Here is an 18,542-nt window from a genome sequence, read left to right as displayed (position 1 = left end):
AAGGGTCTTCCCATCATGCAACATTCTGGGATACATCATGACAGAGAAATCTCAAAGCCCAGGTCAATTATAACAGAAGATGTGCACCACCTCTGCCCCTGAACGTCTTCTGGGGCTGCGGTTGTTTAAAACTAAGTCACCTGAAAAATGCAAGGAAATGTGTGTCTGGTTCCTGCCTGCCTTTCTGCTTGTTTAGCCAGATACAAATAGCAGAAGACTAATACTCTGTGTGTGTGGTTTGTGGTTGCGAAAAGGGAATAAAGTTGGCAGCTACCTCATTGTGCCATAATTACTTTTTAATTAGAATTCATTGAATACAGATGGATTCTTTCTGTTCTTCGCCCACTGATGTTTTTAATATTCCCACATCAGATATTATGAGGCAGTAGCCAGCAGTGAATTACATAAAATAACTCTGTAGCTGGTAGTGACTTACAGAAAGTAACCAACTTAACCATTTGTCTTAGATGAAAAATGATCTTACACCTTTTTGTGGATTCTATTGCTGGTGTGTTGATATAGTGTTTGTTTACCCTCGTTCCTGCAAGAAAAAAAAATCATAGTTCTTGTATCAAATTACTATAACTGACTGGAACATTTTTATTTCAAATAATGTACCATCTTTTTTTTTCATGGTGACACTGATAAATTTGCAGGATTTCTCGTTTTTCCCCTCCTACTAATGAATAATTTCAACCTAAACGTGAACGGAATATACAATTTCATGCTGTTATAAAATATCATTGCTCATCACATTCTAATTGTAACTAAGTTTGAACCTGAATATCTATTTGCAGTATTTTGATAGAAATAAGAAGTAATTTCCATTTTTTTGCTCCAGGGTCTCTCAACATGAACTGACACATGATGCATTTTTGAAGTCACACTTAATAATTCTCTTTTCATTATAAACAACCGCACTCTTGTTGAATAGCAGACCTAAAATTAGGCTTACATAGGCCTACGTAATATACCTAAGAAATATGATTTATTCTAATGTAATAATGGCATAGATTTATAAAGCTTGACTACTCCAATGCTCCTCGTTATGGTTGTAAAATATTTGTGGCCGCTGTGGGATTTTCTAGATCATTATTTTAAAAAAGGAAAAACCCATTTTGACAGATGAACTGGGGCCATTCTGAGCAAATCACAGATACTTCATATAACAAGGCCTCCAAAGAGGGGAGCATACACTTATTACTATGGCAACCTGGATCAAAACACTATTTTAGCAGAGAGTTTCCAGTTTTACAATGCAATGATGATTGTTTATAGTACCATTGAAACCGGATTCAGCAAAGGTTTAAGAAATGAGCTGACAAGAGGAAAATCATTATAGATAAACTGGGGATACTGAATGGTGTAGCATGGAATCTGCCATTATTTGATCAAATACTGAAATGTATTGCCCAGGACAATAGAAATAATGGAAGAGGATTCAGATGATGAGAAACATTCTAAAGTTTCTTCTGTTACAATCGTTTGGTCTAAGATCACTGCTATCTGAAGTTCAAACTTTGAAAGCAAAAAGGCTTTTTCATTTTTTTTTAAGTACATATCTCTCATTTTTCTTATTTTTCTATCTGCAAAATACCTACTTGTAACTTTAAAGTTGTGGGCTGATGCTTCTTTTCCTAACATATTCCATCTGACAGAGTGTAACACGGCACAACTCAAGAATGATGCCCATCATGCGGGGCTTTGTGCTTCCACATGTCTACATGAAGTGACAGCTGGTTGCAACACTGCTCAGTTATTTTTATATAAGTGGAATTTTTACACAGAAAGAAAAAAATTGTCTGGATCACGAGTTGTCCATTTTGCTGCATCTGTCTCAAAATATCTAAAGACACTACTGGGTGGATAAAGAGCATTGAAGTGAAGGGTTGAATAATCATTTATTTGTTTATTTATTGTGCATCTCCTGTGTGCCAACTGGTGTGTACAATGGGAGTGCATGCTTCCGGGTGTGCAGTGGTGGGATTTATGGTCTAGTGATGATGAAAGCCTTAGAAAAATAATTGAAGGATGCAGAAAAAGAAAATAACTGGATGAGAATGGTGTTTGGATCTCTTCTAGTACTTATTAACCAGAATAGTTTTCCAGTCTTTGAAGGGAGAAAAGAGAACTACATTTACCAAATGTCTGCTTTATTCAAAGTTCTGTGAGCTAGAAGCTCTACAAATAATCTCATTTAACATCCTGAGAAATTGCAGATGCTATCAAGTTTAGTTTGCATATAAGTACCAGCGACTCAGAAAGTTAAATGAAATTCACAAGTATATTAAATAAATACCTAGGTAGCAATTATTATGCCCACACACAGATATTAACTCATCTAACCCTTGTACTACTGTGTAAAGCAGTACTGTTATTATTCCTATTTTACAGATAAAGAAAAATAAAGCACAGAGAGGTTGAACGACTTGCTTCAGGTCACACAGCTAAGCAAGTGGCAGAAGCAAGATGTGAACCTAGAAAGTATAGGCCACTGCGCAGTGAAGGCACGTGTTGTGCGTAACCACGTGCGTAACCAACCACTATAAGCTGTTATCTAGAATCGGCAATCTAATCTGTAAGTAATCAATGATCTTGTGCTATAAGCCAGGCCTGCTGACCTAAAACAGGCTTATTTTTTTCCTCCACTTCTTTGCCTACACAGCTGGATACACACCATAACTACCAAGTATTTTACATGTCATACACTGCATTTGTTTTATTCACATAATCATTCCTTGCTGAGAATACAATAATGCCTCAAAATCATTTCAACAATTTCACTTAGGGTAACAAAGAGAGCACAAAATTATAATTTGGCTCTGGGCGAGTGATTAAGTCCATAAATAATTTCACAATGTCAGAAAGTCTTGAAAACCTTAAATAGCCTCATACTATGTGAGGTAAATGGTCAGGCTATAAACCATACCCACATTTTTCCAACTGAATGTGTGTTGTTGTTGTTTAGTCGCTAAGACATGTCTAACTTTTTGGACTGTTTGTAGCCAGCCAGGCTCCTCTGCCCATGGGATTTCCCAAGCATGAATATTGGAGTGGGTTGTCATTTCCTTCTCCAGGAGATCTTCCCAAACCAGGGATCAAGCCCACTTCCTGCACTGGCAGCAGATTCTTTACCACTAAGCCACCAGGGAAGCCCCAACTGAATGTATACATGTTTATACATTAATTTGTGATTTCAAAGAGAGAAGCATCTGTCTACACTGATGTGGAAATGTGTAATGAAAGGCCACTGGTTTTTGGCCCCCAGCATCTGTTCTCCCTTGCCCTGATAGTGATATCCTGAATTTCCTTTGGGGAAAGACCTTCACCCTCTCCCTCTCCATCTCTTTTCACGCTGCTGTATTGAGAATGGATCCAAGGCTCTGTGGTCTCTCCTGTGGAATGACGCTTTCTATTTGTCTTTGGGTTTGTTGATATGGAATTAGACCATCATCTCATCACTATATGGAAGTTCTAAGAATAAAGCCACAATGGAGAAAAGCAGAAGCAAGAACTGAGAAAAGGCAGAATTCTGTAACATCATTTCAGATCCTGATAAAGCAGCAGCTGGATTTAGATGTATCTCTGGATCTTTCAGTTAAAGAAGCAAAGTGTCTAAGCCACTTTGAGTTAGAATTTGTGTCATTTGCAACCTAAAAAGACCTAAGAATACAGGGTGACAAAACTATTCTAATAATGTCCTGTTAATCCTTTATCCTTCCTATCTTCTCTACCACTCTTCATATCCAAAGAGTCATGAAGTCTTATCTATTTTATCTCTTGAATATTTCTCAAATCTGCCTACTTCTCTCCTTCATTATCATCACCTTAGTCCAAGAAGTTGGCATGTCTTATGTAGACTATTTGGGGTAAATGTCTCTCTGGTCTCCTGGCATCGAATCTAGTCTTATTTTAATCCATGCCTTACACTCCACCTAGAGCAAATTTTCCAAAAATGTAAATCTGACTATACTGCTCCTCCATCCCACCATCTTCTCCTTCACCCAAGACCAGCAGTAGCTTCCACCTGATCCTAGGATACACATTAAAATCCTGAAGGCTGCCTTTGGATTCCTTCACCATATTTAGCAGGACACAGGAATGATGACTTATGTCTCTATTTAAGAATTAATACTTTTTGCAGCCATCCCCTTACCCAGGAGTATGAAATATTATGTTAATCAGGAAAGTATTTAAACAGGTGAGTGCTAATTATAAAAGGGTATTTTTGCACTATAGAAAATGATGGAGGCTGGATAATATATTTTAACACGTAAAAATTATAAAGATCTCTCTATTTTTGCTTCAAAGATTTAGGGACAGGCAGCATCATGCAGTGGAAAGAGAACTTGCCCAATACTTGGGGTATCTGGCTTTGTTATTTATTAACTGAGTGTCTTCAGGCTGCTTAATATAGGGATAGATCATAGGCTTTGGAATAAGATAGGTTTGGGTTCAGATCACAGCTTTGACAATATTGGCTGTGTGACCTTCATTTCCACCTGTAAAATGGGGAAATGACACCTGTTTAAATGAAAGTATATAAAGCATAAAATGCATTGCCTGCCTAGAGTAAGAGTTCATTAAATGTCATTTTCATTTTCTCTTTTCCAGTTTGCATAATTTATTTAGCTTCCTTGGGCCTCAGTAGTTATATCTGAGTCCTAACAGTTTGGGTCATTTCTGAGACTCCATTATACCAAAATTTCCCCCACAGTTTGGTAATATAAGTCAATGAATCCCCTTATTTTCCTAAGCTTTTTCAACTTGAGTTTCTGTCACTTACAACCAAAAGAGAACTGTTTGTTCAAGACAAGGCTTGCCTTTGCACCTCTAAACATACTGGCTTTCTTCTCACCAAGTGGATTTCTCTACAAGATGAGGCCCAAGGCCACGGCAACTTGTACCTTCCTCGTTTATTCTAATTCTTCCATCAGACAGAAAGTTGCTCTCTTCCCTTAGTTCCCATGGGAACAAACCTGGAGAAGAGCTCTGATTGGTTGACCTTAGGTCATGTGCCCTTCTGTGGCCAGGGGGGATAGGGCCTTAAGATTAGAAATCCCCCTAGAATTAAGATTGGGTGCAAAGAATGTTCTATAACATAACAGGAACTTTCCCCAAAAGAAAAGGAGTTCTGGGTAGACAATGTAATTGGTGCCTACCACACCTATACTTGCCTATCCACTTTTGAAGTTCATTGCAAAATAAATATATGTGAGATACTTGGAGATGTGGTAATATAAAGTCTTATTACAGTTTAAGTTGGGGCTAAATAGCTGGAATCAAGATTGCTGGGAGAAATATCAATCACCTCAGATATGCAGATGACACCACCCTTATGGCAGAAAGTGAAGAGGAACTCAAAAGCCTCTTGATGAAAGTGAAAGAGGAGAGTGAAAAAGTTGGCTTAAAGCTCAACATTCAGAAAACGAAGATCATGGCATCTGGTCCCATCACTTCATGGGAAATAGATGCGGAAACAATGGAAACAGTGTCCGACTTTATTTTTTGGGGCTCCAAAATCATTGCAGATGGTGATTGCAGCCATGAAATTAAAAGATGCTTACTTATGACCAACCTAGATAGCATATTCAAAAGCAGAGACATTACTTTGCCAACAAAGGTTCGTCTAGTCAAGGCTATGGTTTTTTCAATGGTCATGTATGGATGTGAGAGTTGGACTGTGAAGAAAGCTGAGTGCTGAAGAATTGAGGCTTTTGAACTGTGGTGTTGGAGAAGACTCTTGAGAGTCCCTTGGACTGCAAGGAGATCCAACCAGTCCATTCTAAAGGAGATCAGTCCTAGGTGTTCTTTGGAAGGAATGATGCTAAAGCTGAAACTCCAGTACTTTGGCCACCTCATGCAAAGAGCGGACTCATTTGAAAAGACCCTGATGCTGGGAGGGATTGGGGGCAGGAGAAGAAGGGGATGACAGAGGATGAGATGGCTGGATGGCATCAGCGACTCGATGGACATGAGTTTGGGTGAACTCCGGGAGTTGGTGATGGACAGGGAGGCCTGGCATGCTGCGATTCATGGGGTCGCAAAGAGTTGTACATGACTGAGCGACTGAACTGAACTGACTGACTGAAATAGATGATAGATACCCAAAGTATCAACATAATATTTTCTCCTGAATGTATTTTTTCAGGCTGGAATGTTGCCATCAGATAATATTTTTACTATTCCACTGTCCTCATAGAAAAGCTCTCTATTATAGCAGAAATTTAGGAATTACTCCAACACTCAAATCAACCAAAGAGAAATTCTCTTGTTGATCACACATAGACTCTGCGTAATACCAGACTTCCTTTACCACTCAGTTCATGTTCTCATCCCTCATCCTGCAGGGTATGAAGGAAACTTAAATGACCTTTCATTTCCAAGGTCACCAAGTAGCAGCCACTCTCTTCGAGAACAACTCAAGAAGCACAGATGACTCACCCTGGGTTGTACAATACACTACTGCCACCCCCACCCACCAAGTAGCATCAAATTAGACTGAAAGAAAGTGGCAAAATTCATTCTTCACTCAACAAATATCTAAGGGACACTTATTTACTTAGATAAATATGGGAATGTGCAGAAAGGAGAGACATAGTCCTTGTCCCTTAAGTGGCTCACAGTGTGCTGGAGAACACTAACAAATAAGCATACAGTTCAAATTCAATGTAACTGTTGCAGTGATAGACCAGTGAAAGTACTGTAGAAGCTCGCAGAGGGCTTATTCTGCTTGTACTGCCATCAGATCAGATCAGATCAGTCGCTCAGTCGTGTCCGACTCTTTGCGACCCCATGAATTGCAGCATGCCAGGCCTCCCTGTCCATCACCATCTCCCGGAGTTCACTCAGACTCATGTCCATCGAGTCAGTGATGCCATCCAGCCATCTCATCCTCTGTCGTCCCCTTCTCCTCTTGCCCCCAATCCCTCCCAGCATCAGAGTCTTTTCCAATGAGTCAACTCTTCGCATGAGGTGGCCAAAGTACTGGAGTTTCAGCTTGAGCATCATTCCTTCCAAAGAAATCCCAGGGCTGATCTCCTTCAGAATGGACTGGTTGGATCTCCTTGCAGTCCAAGGGACTCTCAAGAGTCTTCTCCAACACCGCAGTTCAAAAGCCTCAAATCTTCGGCACTCAGCCTTCTTCACAGTCCAACTCTCACATCCATACATGACCACTGGAAAAACCATAGCCTTGACTAGACAAACCTTTGTTGGCAAAGTAATGTCTCTGCTTTTCAATATGCTATCTAGGTTGGTCATAACTTTCCTTCCAAGGAGTAAGCATCTTTTAATTTCATGGCTGCAGTCATCATCTGCAGTGATTTTGGAGCCCCCAAAAATGAAGTCTGACACTGTTTCCACTGTTTCCCCATCTATTTCCCACGAAGTGACGGGACCGGATGCCATGATCTTTGTTTTCTGAATGTTGAGCTTTAAGCCAACTTTTTCACTCTCCACTTTCACCTTCATCAAGAGGCTTCTGAGTTCCTCTTCACTTTCTGCCATAAGGGTGGTGTCATCTGCATATCTGAGGTTACTGATATTTCTCCCGGCAATCTTGGTTCCAGCTTGTGTTTCTTCCAGCCCAGCGTTTCTCATGATGTACTCTGCATATAAGTTAATAAACAGGGTGACAATATACAACTAGCATAAAAGGATTAAACTCTGAGAAATTTATTCTCTTAGAGTTTTGGAAGCTGGAAAGTCCAAGGTGAAGGTGCTGACCAAATTCAGTTCCTGATGAAGCCTGTCTTCCCGGCTTGAGATGGCTGCAGCTGCCATCTTGCTGGGTCCTCACATGGTGGAGAGAGAGAGTATGCTCTCTGGTGCCTCTTCCTGGAAGGTCACTAATCCTTTTCTTATAAGGCCCCAGCCTCATAACCTCATCTAACCCTGATTATTTCCCAAAAGCCCCATCTCCAAATACCATCACAGTAGCTTAGGGCTTCAACATATGAATTTGGAGCGGACATAATTTGGTCCAGAGCAGGCAGCAATCCCTCTACATCTTCTATATGAGGGATGGCCTAGGATAACATCTAATAAGCATAATATGATAGAAGCATAGGGCCAACCATTGGTAAAAAACTATTCAAGGTTGCTGCTTCCAGGTGTGTGAGCTGTGCACTATCCAACCTAATTAAACCATTAAGGTTGACTGTCATAGATTTGTGTGTTTAGCATTATTTTTCATGTAAGTGAATTATTTTGAGTAAGAAGTACATTTTAAAATCTGCACATTTAGCTGGTGGCAAGACTCAACATACTCATGGTCAAGGCAGTAATAATTTTACTCCTTATAAATCACCAACATTCTTTGTATGCTTCCTGGAGTAAGAAATGGCAACCCACTCCAGTATTCTTGCCTGGAAAATTCAATGGACAGAGGAGCCTGGTGAGCTACAGTCCATGGGGTCACAAAGAGTTGGACACAACTGGGCAACCAAGCATGCAACTGAATGCTTACATGTGCCAGGGACCATGTGAGATGTTCTTTGTATTTTTAATGCATTTGTTCCACAGAATGTGAGATAAAGATGTCCCCATTTTTTTAATTTATTTTATTTTTGGCTGTTCTGGTTCTTTGTTGTTGTGCGTGGGCTTTCTCTGGTGGCAGAGAGTGGGGCCTACTCTCTAGTTGCAGTGTGTGGGCTTCTCTTTGCTGTGGCTCCTCCTGTTTTGGAGCACGAGCTCCAGAGCCTGGGCTCAGTAGCTGTGGTGCATGGGCTTAGTTGCCCCATGGCATGTGGAATCCTCCCAGACCAGGGATCGAACCCATGTCCCCTGCATAGGCAGGCAGATTCTTAACCACTGGACCAGCAGGGAAGTCTGAGAATCCCCATTTTATGGCTGAAGAAACTGAGGCTTAAACTGAGGGATATAGCTAGTGAGCAAGAGTTTTCACACAACGGGCTTGCCTCTGAGATGTCTATTTCAGACAATTGGCTCTACTGCCAGTGCCTCCCTCATTGGATGATAAATTTTTATCCATCCCTTAACTGGGTGCCAAGCCAAAAACACACTCCTGGATCCTGTCGCCAGATCCACTAGCTCAGATTTTCTATGCCAAGTGGTAAATCTCTGGTCATGTTGCCTCTGGTCTGTTGTATACTATCCTGATGCTGACTGCAGTGGGGCTGTCAGCATGCCAGGAAACATTTAGCAGGGGGAAAGGAAGAGAAAAAAGTACAGTGCATGTGTGTTGCCAGTTATTTAAAATAGGCCAATTACCTTAAACTGTAAACGCATACTCAAGTTTAAATACCTACGAATCACTTTAACAAATTTAGTAACAAATTTCTCACTGCATGCTCTGTTTGTGCTGTATTAAATGCAGCTTGTTTGAGAAATGTGTGGTTGACTAACTGTGGGTTATGTTAGCAGTCCTTTCTCTCTCCTACCCATGGATTCATAAGTTCTGCAAATAGACAAAAGCAGTTAAGTTTGTGCGTAACCCAAAGGCTGCTATTTTGTGAAGATTGAAAAGAAACCAACCAATTTCCCAATTCCCCTTTTCACCATGTTTTTGGCATGGCATTTTTGTTTGTAGCTTTTGACCCTGAGTGACCTACGGGAGCCCTGTAGGTGCAGCTGGGAAATTGTCACCAAATCCATAGGAACTGTGATGTCATAGGTCAGGAGAGGGATCAGACAGCAGGCCACAGTGACCTTCAGGCATCTAGCAGCCAGTTGTGAAGATGAATGGAGGACCATGTGTCAAGGACCATGCAGAGGTCATGGAGAAAGTGGCCAACCTATAGCAGATAGCTCCTTTCTTGTTGTAGCCTGAGTAGAGTTGGTAAGTAAGAAGGATGAGCTTCAAAATAATTATGCTGTGTTCTTTCTAGAGCAATTATTCCATTTGGGGGTTAATTGCTAGAGTGTGAACCCAGGCACTATCTAATTAGAAATAAGCCTGTACTCGGGAACAATTACCCAGCTAATTGGTCTAGTGCAGTATAGCTCTGAAGACTGGGTAGTAAGAAACAATGGTGAAAAACAGTGTCTTTCCAAGTCTGGGTCTTTCAAAGAAAGGGCACAGAGTGTCAGGACTGGAATGGACCTTGGGGATCATTTGGGCCTTGGGCTTATTTTGCAAATAAGGCCCACGTTCACAGAAGGTTATTGGCAGAGCAGCACTTGAATGTAGTTCCTTCCTGTCTCTCAGGCCGCTATTCAGCAGCTGATACTCACACTGTGTTTGACTGACAGCATCCAAATAATTGGAAAGAGTGGCACCAACTGGAAACTGGAAGCTAGGCCTTAACCACGAGGAGGGTTCTGGGCAGGGAGGGTTACTGGTATGATGCTGTGCCACCCAACGCTGGATTCCAACTTCTCTGGAAGACACCCATCAACCAGGAGGGACCCCCAAGTCTTCCTAGTATTTCCAGTTTCTCATTTATTTCAACAAAACCATCCATGCTCTGAACACTCACTGATCCTCTACTATGTGCCAGGCACTAGGCTAGACCTAGAGAAAAAAACATAAGACATATATAGTCCCTACTCTTATCTGCAGAGGCAAGAGTTACCCCAGAAGCCTCTAGTACAACTGGCTTCCATGATATGTGGTGAAAAGCAACAGATCACCTGGACTGTTTTCAGGCAAGAACATCTTTCTTCCATCCATATGTTCTCTGCTACTTAGGATCTTTAACAAAATCCTTTGTAGGGAAAAAAAAAAAAAGGTGCCCATGTAGCCACCTACAGAAGTTCAGATCAGATCAGATCAGTCACTCAGTCGTGTCCGACTCGTTGCGACCCCATGAATTGCAGCACGCCAGGCCTCCCTGTCCATCACCAACTCCCGGACTTCACCCAGACTCACGTCCATCGAGTCAGTGATGCCATCCAGCCATCTCATCCTCTGTCGTCCCCTTCTCCTCCTGCCCCCAATCCCTCCCAGCATCAGAGTCTTTTCCAATGAGTCAACCCTTCGCATGAGGTGCCCAAAGTACTGGAGTTTCAGCCTTAGCATCATTCCTTCCAAAGAAATCCCAGGGCTGATCTCCTTCAGAATGGACTGGTTGGATCTCCTTGCAGTCCAAGGGACTCTCAAGAGTCTTCTCCAACACCACAGTTCAAAAGCCTCAATTCTTCGGCTCTCAGCCTTCTTCACAGTCCAACTCTCACATCCATACATGACCACTGGAAAAACCATAGCCTTGACTAGACGAACCTTTGTTGGCAAAGTAATGTCTCTGCTTTTCAATATGCTATCTAGGTTGGTCATAACTTTCCTTCCAAGGAGTAAGTGTCTTTTAATTTCATGGCTGCAGTCACCATCCACAGTGATTTTGGAGCCCAGAAAAATAAAGTCTGACACTGTTTCCACTGTTTCCCCATCTATTTCCCATGAAGTGGTGGGACCGGATGCCATGATCTTCATTTTCTGAATGTTGAGCTTTAAGCCAACTTTTTCACTCTCCTCTTTCACTTTCATCAAGAGGCTTTTGAGTTCCTCTTCACTTTCTGCCATAAGGGTGGTGTCATCTGCATATCTGAGGTTATTGATATTTCTCCCGGCAATCTTGATTCCAGCTTGTGTTTCTTCCAGCCCAGCGTTTCTCATGATGTACTCTGCATATAAGTTAAATAAACAGGGTGACAATATACAGCCTCAACGAACTCCTTTTTCTATTTGGAACCAGTCTGTTGTTTCATGTCCAGTTCTAACTGTTGCTTCCTGACAGAAGTTAGGGATCATTTAAATTCAGGAAAAACAAATCTTCCACCTCTGCATACATTTCCTTATATTTTCAAAATACATTCAATAGTATCTTCTTACAGTAGATGTATTTTATTTCAGCTTGATTGAATTAAGAGTAAGCAGACTCAAAGCTGTGATATGACCTTTTAAGTCCCTTAACCATTTTGGGACAAACTCTTCTTTATTGGAAAAAAAAGATATTTCAGAGAGTTTCTTTGTCTTTTTCTATGGAAACTAAATAGTTATAACTGGACTTTTCTCCTAGGAATTAAACCTTACTAGCAACTGCATGCATATTAAAAAGCAGTGTCAAAATGATGTGTCTGCTTGGAGGTAGAGTAAGGGAAAAGGCGTGGAGGGATTCTAGAGGTGCTGAACAATGGAGTGTGAAGTTAGAATTGGTTAGCTTTGAAAAAAGCTACTTGCTCTGCATGATAAAAAAACAGAGACCAAAAGATAGCCTTCAGATGCTGGTTCATGCAACAATTTATTATACTTTTATTCATCCAACAAATATTTCTTGAGTCCTGAATGTACCAGGCCATCTGCTAGATGCTGAGTGAAGAGCATAAGATGAAACAGCTGCAGTCTCTGATTTCATGAAATGGTCAATTTGGTGGGGAGGAAAATGTCAGGACACACATGGACTGGGTAACCTAAGCTTGGTTATGTTGCAGTAACAAATAACCTCCAAGCCCTTCACTACAGTCAAGGTTTACTTCTTGCTCATGTTAGGTCCATTGCAGCTCTGTATCCCTCCCTCTCCATTTTAGACCAAGGCTAACAAAACAGCTTCTGTCTGAGAAATGCCTCCTTGTCAGAGAGGAGAAGTGTGACGGCCGAGTCACTCAACAGCTCTGGCATTTTTTTCTCAGAGTACATTTCCTGCCCAAAGCAAGTCATGTGGCCAAACTTGATGTCAATGAGGTGGGGAATTTTAATTCCCCCAGCAGAGAGAGGCCTGGGAGAAAGGACAGCAAATATTTTTGAACAAGTAATATAAATATGTACCAAAACTTATAAAAATTTTATGTTGATAAATGATAAGGAAAGCTATGGGGAAAAGAAAGAATAGAGGGCTGTGATGGAGAACAGAGAGTGCCATAGACAGTGGTGATGTTGCAGCCCTGGAAAGGTTTTCCTGAAGTGACATCCCAGCTCAAACCCACAAGATGAAAAGGAGGCTATTCAGGAGAAGGGTTTAACAGAAGAACAGCATGTGCCAAAGTCCTGAGGCAGGGAAAAGCTTGGCATGCTCAGAATGATGGAGAGAGGTGGTACCATTGGTGGTCAAGGGTGAGGGACTTGGGATTGGACATCCTGGACTTAAATCCTAGGTCAACCCCTTACTAACCGTATCTTACTTACTTCTCTGTGCCTCAGTTTCCTCTTGGGAAACACAGGGATAACACTTTTGACCTCACTTGGTTGTTGTGAAGATTATGTGTGCTTGGCTCAGAATACTTGCTGCTAATGGAAAGGAGACCCAGAAGCTGGGATGTGGTGAGCCCAAAAAGAGTGAAAGAAATGAGGCTAAGGGTGGTCTCATCTGCTAAGACCTTAAAAGTCATGGTAGGACTCTGGATCTTAACCCTGAATATGATGTGTTTTAACCAGGGAAGTAATTTAGGTCAGCTTATATTTTATAAAAGTCTCCTGTCATATTCTGGGGAGTAAGATATTCTCCATCTAGACAACAATGCACATTTAAAATGAAAGCTAGATCCTAGAGAGATCCTGAAAAAGGAAGGATGGAAGGAGGAAGCAGAGGGTGGGGAGGGGAAAAGAAATGAATTTCAGACCAGGACAGATAATTGTGAGGGGACCGTTTTAATAAGCATGGGGCGAATACAGAAGGGAGGCCAGGGCTGTTCTTATCAAGGAGTTAGCAGTCGAGCAATGAACGACAGGCCGTCGAATGGGCTGAGCGGCAGCCTGGCTCAGAGTAGGGGTCCCCTGACCTCTGGAGCAGTGAGTGTGGGTGGGGCACCACTGCTGTGATGACACGAGGATGCAAATTGCTTTTTGGAGTAAGGAGAGTCTTATGGAAAGTAGCCCAGTCCTTGGGCTTCCTCTAAATTGGCGCCTCCTCACCTTTTGTCCTCCCTTGCCTCCTCCACCTGGGAGCCCCAGGGGCTATGGGACACTGGGTGAAGGGTTGGCCCAGGCTCCGGGTAGCCTGGTATTGTGCGATGCTTTGGGGGAGATGGCCTGCTTCATCAGCTAGATGACAAAACACTGTTAATGGCACCAATAAAGAAGTGTGAATGTAATTTTCTCCTCCTGGTTATTCCCTCAGTATTTGGCATCTTATTTAACAGATCAACTGGCCATTCACGACATCCTTTCTGAAGCCAAGTCTTTTAGTGGTGGAAATTTCCTCAAAGGCAGTGAAGCTCAGATCACAGGCTCATCAGTCGGAAATAGGCCATATACATCTGGCGCACGTCAGAGAGACCACAGGAGAAAGTGATCAAGTTCACTTCAAGTTTTGAAAGCTTTCGGGGAGGGCAGTTACAGCCTTTGAAGTCCCGGTGCTTTGGAGGAAAGAGAAGCTAGGGAGAAAATGTAGAACCTTACTTTTAATGCCACATTAAAATATATATGTATATTGAGTTGCTGGAGATGTAAAGCTGAGAATATATGTGATCAGCATAAAGGCAAAATTTTGGAGCTCTGGAGCAAGCGGGTCTGGCTATGATTTTAGCTACTATTTATTGAAGGATTACTCTGAACCAGGCACTGTTTGGACACTTTGCTGTATTAGTTCCCTTAATTCTCACAACTAGCATACAAAGTAGGTGTATTGTCACTCCATTGTATAGGTGACATAACTAAAATTAATTCATACACCCAGGATGACACAGTTTATAAACTTGGGCAATCTGGCTTCAACATCTGATCATGTCACCATCACACTCATGGCCCATCTGGATACAAAATGTTGAAGAGATGCAAGTCAGATCCGGGTATTCAATGTGACTCTACCCACTAAATGCTAAGGGGTGGGAAGGATATTTATACATGACCTTATACAGCCACAGACATTTTCAGAAGGGAAAACCAAAAAGCTCTCATCTTTGCAAAGCAGCACTGAGTAGGGGCTGTGCAGGCAGACTTGCCATCCCTGTCCAGCTGTAATTTTTTATCATGACCATGTTTTTCCACTGTGATTAAACATTTGGGGCTCTTTTTAAAGAAAGATTAATTTTTTCTTATACATTTACTAAGCCATAAATAACTGGAGGTTGTTGATTAATTTTCAATAGGAAAAAAACCCCAAACTTGAAAAGATATGCTGATGCATCATTTCCATGTGTGCTCATTTTTAAACAACCAAGATGGAGATTGCAATTCCCAAAGCAGAGTATTATGGCTTTGAAGTTTCAGGGTTGTCTGTTCATTAATTTCTCAGGGAGCAGGAGAAAGAAGATATTCAAGCATAAGTTCACAAAGCTTTAGGATATTTCCTCCTTTGCTTTTTCTTATATTCTGTATCCAATCCTCTGGCTCCAGCCTGGTGGTACAATGACTTTATTTTTTTAATTTGAGATTATTTGAAGCTAATTTAGGGGTGAATCTAATAAAAAGAATTGTATTTGACAGTTCTATGAGTAATAATAAAATACAAGGATGCACATATAACCAAATATCCTGAAAAACAAATCCATCCAGAATGGCTTTCTAAAAATGCCAGGAAAAGCAATATGAAAATGGACTTTGTAAAAATGTATTGCCATGCATGTTGCCAAATATAATTTCATGCAGGGCACCAATGAGTCTCTTTTGGCCCACGTCTTCCTTTTACCTTGGAGATCAATCCCCTCCTCCCCACTTGTGACGGACTAGATGGAGACCAGAGCAATTAGCCAGCTTAATTTGACAGTTATTTTTAAAACTGGCTGTTAAATTATGAGACAGTTCTGACTAGGCACGTGGTTACTTCACAAGGGAATTTCTCCCAAGTGTTTATTTGTCTATGTGAATTCCTGCTGTGAAACTAGTTGAGTTGGGCCCGGAAGTAAGTCAGATTTGTTTTGTGTGAAGAAGACTGCTGCTAGATTTGGATCATCCTAAACCAAACTGTGAGTTAAATGCACAGATTACCACCTAATTGTTCCAATCTGAATACAACTGACAAATTCAGCCACTTTGTTCCTAATTAGGAAGCCAGATCCATCGACAGTACCAAATATTGCCATGAATTCTTGAAACTAAACAAAGTCTTTTAAAATTTCTATTCCCTAATCTACATACTCATTCATAGCCATAGATATTTATTGATGTATAGTCATAAATATTCCTGTAATGTGGAAGACCCAGTTACAGGGTATTCAAGAATGACTAAGACGTCATAGTCATTCCATGACTGGCCTGTTGCTGGGTTCCATGTAGATTATGTGAAAAGTAAAGGATATACATGTTTTTTGAAGTATTGTAGAGAGGGCTGAAGCATTGAAGAGGACTGGTTTTGGATGGCCTTTAGAATCTCTTGCAAGCTGGATTTTAAGGCACTTTCCATCTGATGGACAGACCAGTGGGGGCTTCAGCAATGCTGAGATCTGTACATGGCCCCAGGGACCACCTCCTCCCGCCCTGCACAGGCCAAGAAATGCCTCCTGAGGTCTCAGCCAAGGTCGGAACCTTTATAGAAAAGTCCGTTCCCTTCCAAGTGTTCATTTACTGAAAGCATGATAAGAATCCCTTCTTTTTGCACACTGCTTTGGAGTTTGTCAGGCATTTGTCACACACACTATCTCAAATGATTCTTTTACTCTAACAGGATAGGACAAGTGTCCTTATCCTTCTCTTACAATGAGGAAACTGAGGCTCAGAGACTAAACGAATCCTCTAAGATCTCATAGTGGCAGAGCCAGAATTCCTCCAAATAAAGCCTAAGAAACAGGATAGGATTCCAGGAGGCAAAGCGCTTCCAGATGTCAGAGTGGTCCTCCTGGACTAGGAAAGCCATCCTCCTACACCAGAATGCCTTTCAGGGGGAGGCAGGTGCTGGCAAGAGTAAGGAGAGAGTAGGGTGAGAGTAAGGTGGCACTTAGCTGCCACCCCCTATGCCAATTACCCCTGGTGGTCGAGGGTGAAGAGAAATCCAGGTATTCTCTATCAGGTCACATACCCTTTGCCCTTCCCCACACTAGGCTGCCCACAGGAGTACATGTCCCAGAGACCATGCTGCCCCGCTCCTTTCTCCCAGCTCATGTTCCTGGGCCCATGTGAGTAGCAGGCACCCAGGCAGTACCTAACCGTGTGTAAGTGCCTGGGTAACAGTGCACACCCATCTACCCAGACATCAGACACTGCTGTTGCCCCAAGGGAAGGGGGATGAGTAGACAAAGCCCCTGCCCTCCTCCATTTGGGGATGCCTCTCTCTGAGTTGCAGTGGCAGCGCTCTGAGCTAGAAGAGGAGCCGACTGGCTCCAGCAGCTCGTAGGCGAGTGCCCTTACCTCTCTGACAACCATGGGGATAATTCGAAGAGAAAGAGTAAAAACTAACCCCAAGGTAGGGAAAGTGAGGGCGTTTCATACCATGAGAGGTCTGGGTATTTTCTGCAATGTGACAAACTTCATGTCTCCACCTCACTCACGTGACCCCAGAAGGACCAAGCCCTGCTTCCTGAAGGGGCTTTGCCTGGGAGCTCACACGGGAGCCTCTTCTTTTATCATGTCACAAGATGGCACGCCCCAGTGTGTCCCACTGTATCTTGCAGAAAGCTGATATTCCAATGATGTTATTAAAAAGTGGCACCTTTCGCTGCACTGCGAGAAAATCTTTCCGATGGGGGCAAGGAGACTGCGATACCTTTTCCCCAAGGAGCTTGCTTCAGCCACAGCATTTGATATATGGTGACATCTGCCCACACCCTGATGCACACACGCACACATGCACACACACACACCACAAACACATTTCCTAGCTGAGATGGATAAGGAAGTTGAGGGACTTGTTCAAGGTCACACAGAGGGATAAAGAGGTCAAGTCATTCACGTAGGAGCATAGAGCATTCGGCCCAGTGCTTTTTGGCTCTTGGTCCTTCTCCCTGACCTCTGCTCATCCACCACCTCACCTCCTTTTCAGCTGAATAAATGTGTAATGCACACAAGAAATGCCATTGCAATTCAGTGTATCACTTATGAACAGCGGCTTTTAGCTAACAAGAATGCTGTTAACTTGTAGTCCCTATGGGGATTTCCCATTTCAGGGTAGTGTGTTTTTATTTTTGCTTTCTTGGAACTCAAATCCATGCCCAGCTCAGCTTAATGTCCAGGTCCGTGTGCCAAGGAGAGCCTTGTCTGAAGGAGCAAGAGTTCCTCATTTAGCCCAGTGACTCTCCTGGCCATCACCGACCGCCCTCATCCCCCCAACCTCAAGGTGGTTGCTCAGCTGCTCCGAGGGAGGGTCAGTTACTTGGAAAGCAGAATGAAAATGATAAAGCCTTACATGACAACTTCACAAGGATATTTTGAGAAACAAATAAGATTATTAATTTTAAAAGTTTTGAAATGACTAGGAGAAAGAGGGACTTTTTCTGTCGTGTCTGTGTGTGTGTGTGTGTGTGTGTGTTGTTAGTCACTCAGTCCTGTCTGACTCTTTGTGACCCCATGGACTATAACCCACCAGGCTCCTCTGTCTGTGGAATTTTCCAGGCAAGAATACAGGAGTGAGTTGCCATTCCTTTCTCCAGGGGATCTTCCCAACCCAGGGATTGAACCCAAGTCTCCTGAATTGTGAAGGGATTATGAAATAGCAGAAAGCTGGTGGGCTGGGAGTCAGGCAATGCTGGGTTCAAATTCGGCTCCAATTGTGTGC

At 42.3% G+C, this 18,542-nt stretch overlaps 1 long non-coding RNA gene across 1 annotated transcript; it reads right to left on the bottom strand.

Annotated features, from left to right (window-relative positions):
* Positions 1–278: 278 nt before the first annotated feature.
* Positions 279–4,945, bottom strand: LOC133245325 (uncharacterized). The gene is made up of 2 exons (XR_009735639.1): positions 4,859–4,945; positions 279–541 (listed from the first exon to the last, which is right to left on the bottom strand). It is a non-coding gene; the product is annotated as an uncharacterized LOC133245325 (long non-coding RNA).
* Positions 4,946–18,542: the final 13,597 nt, after the last annotated feature.

This window comes from Bos javanicus, chromosome 3 (genome assembly GCF_032452875.1).
Source record: "Bos javanicus breed banteng chromosome 3, ARS-OSU_banteng_1.0, whole genome shotgun sequence".
NCBI classification, from domain to species: domain Eukaryota; kingdom Metazoa; phylum Chordata; class Mammalia; order Artiodactyla; family Bovidae; genus Bos; species Bos javanicus.
Note: the sequence above shows the minus strand (reverse complement) of the source record. Positions and strands in the feature narration are given on the sequence as shown.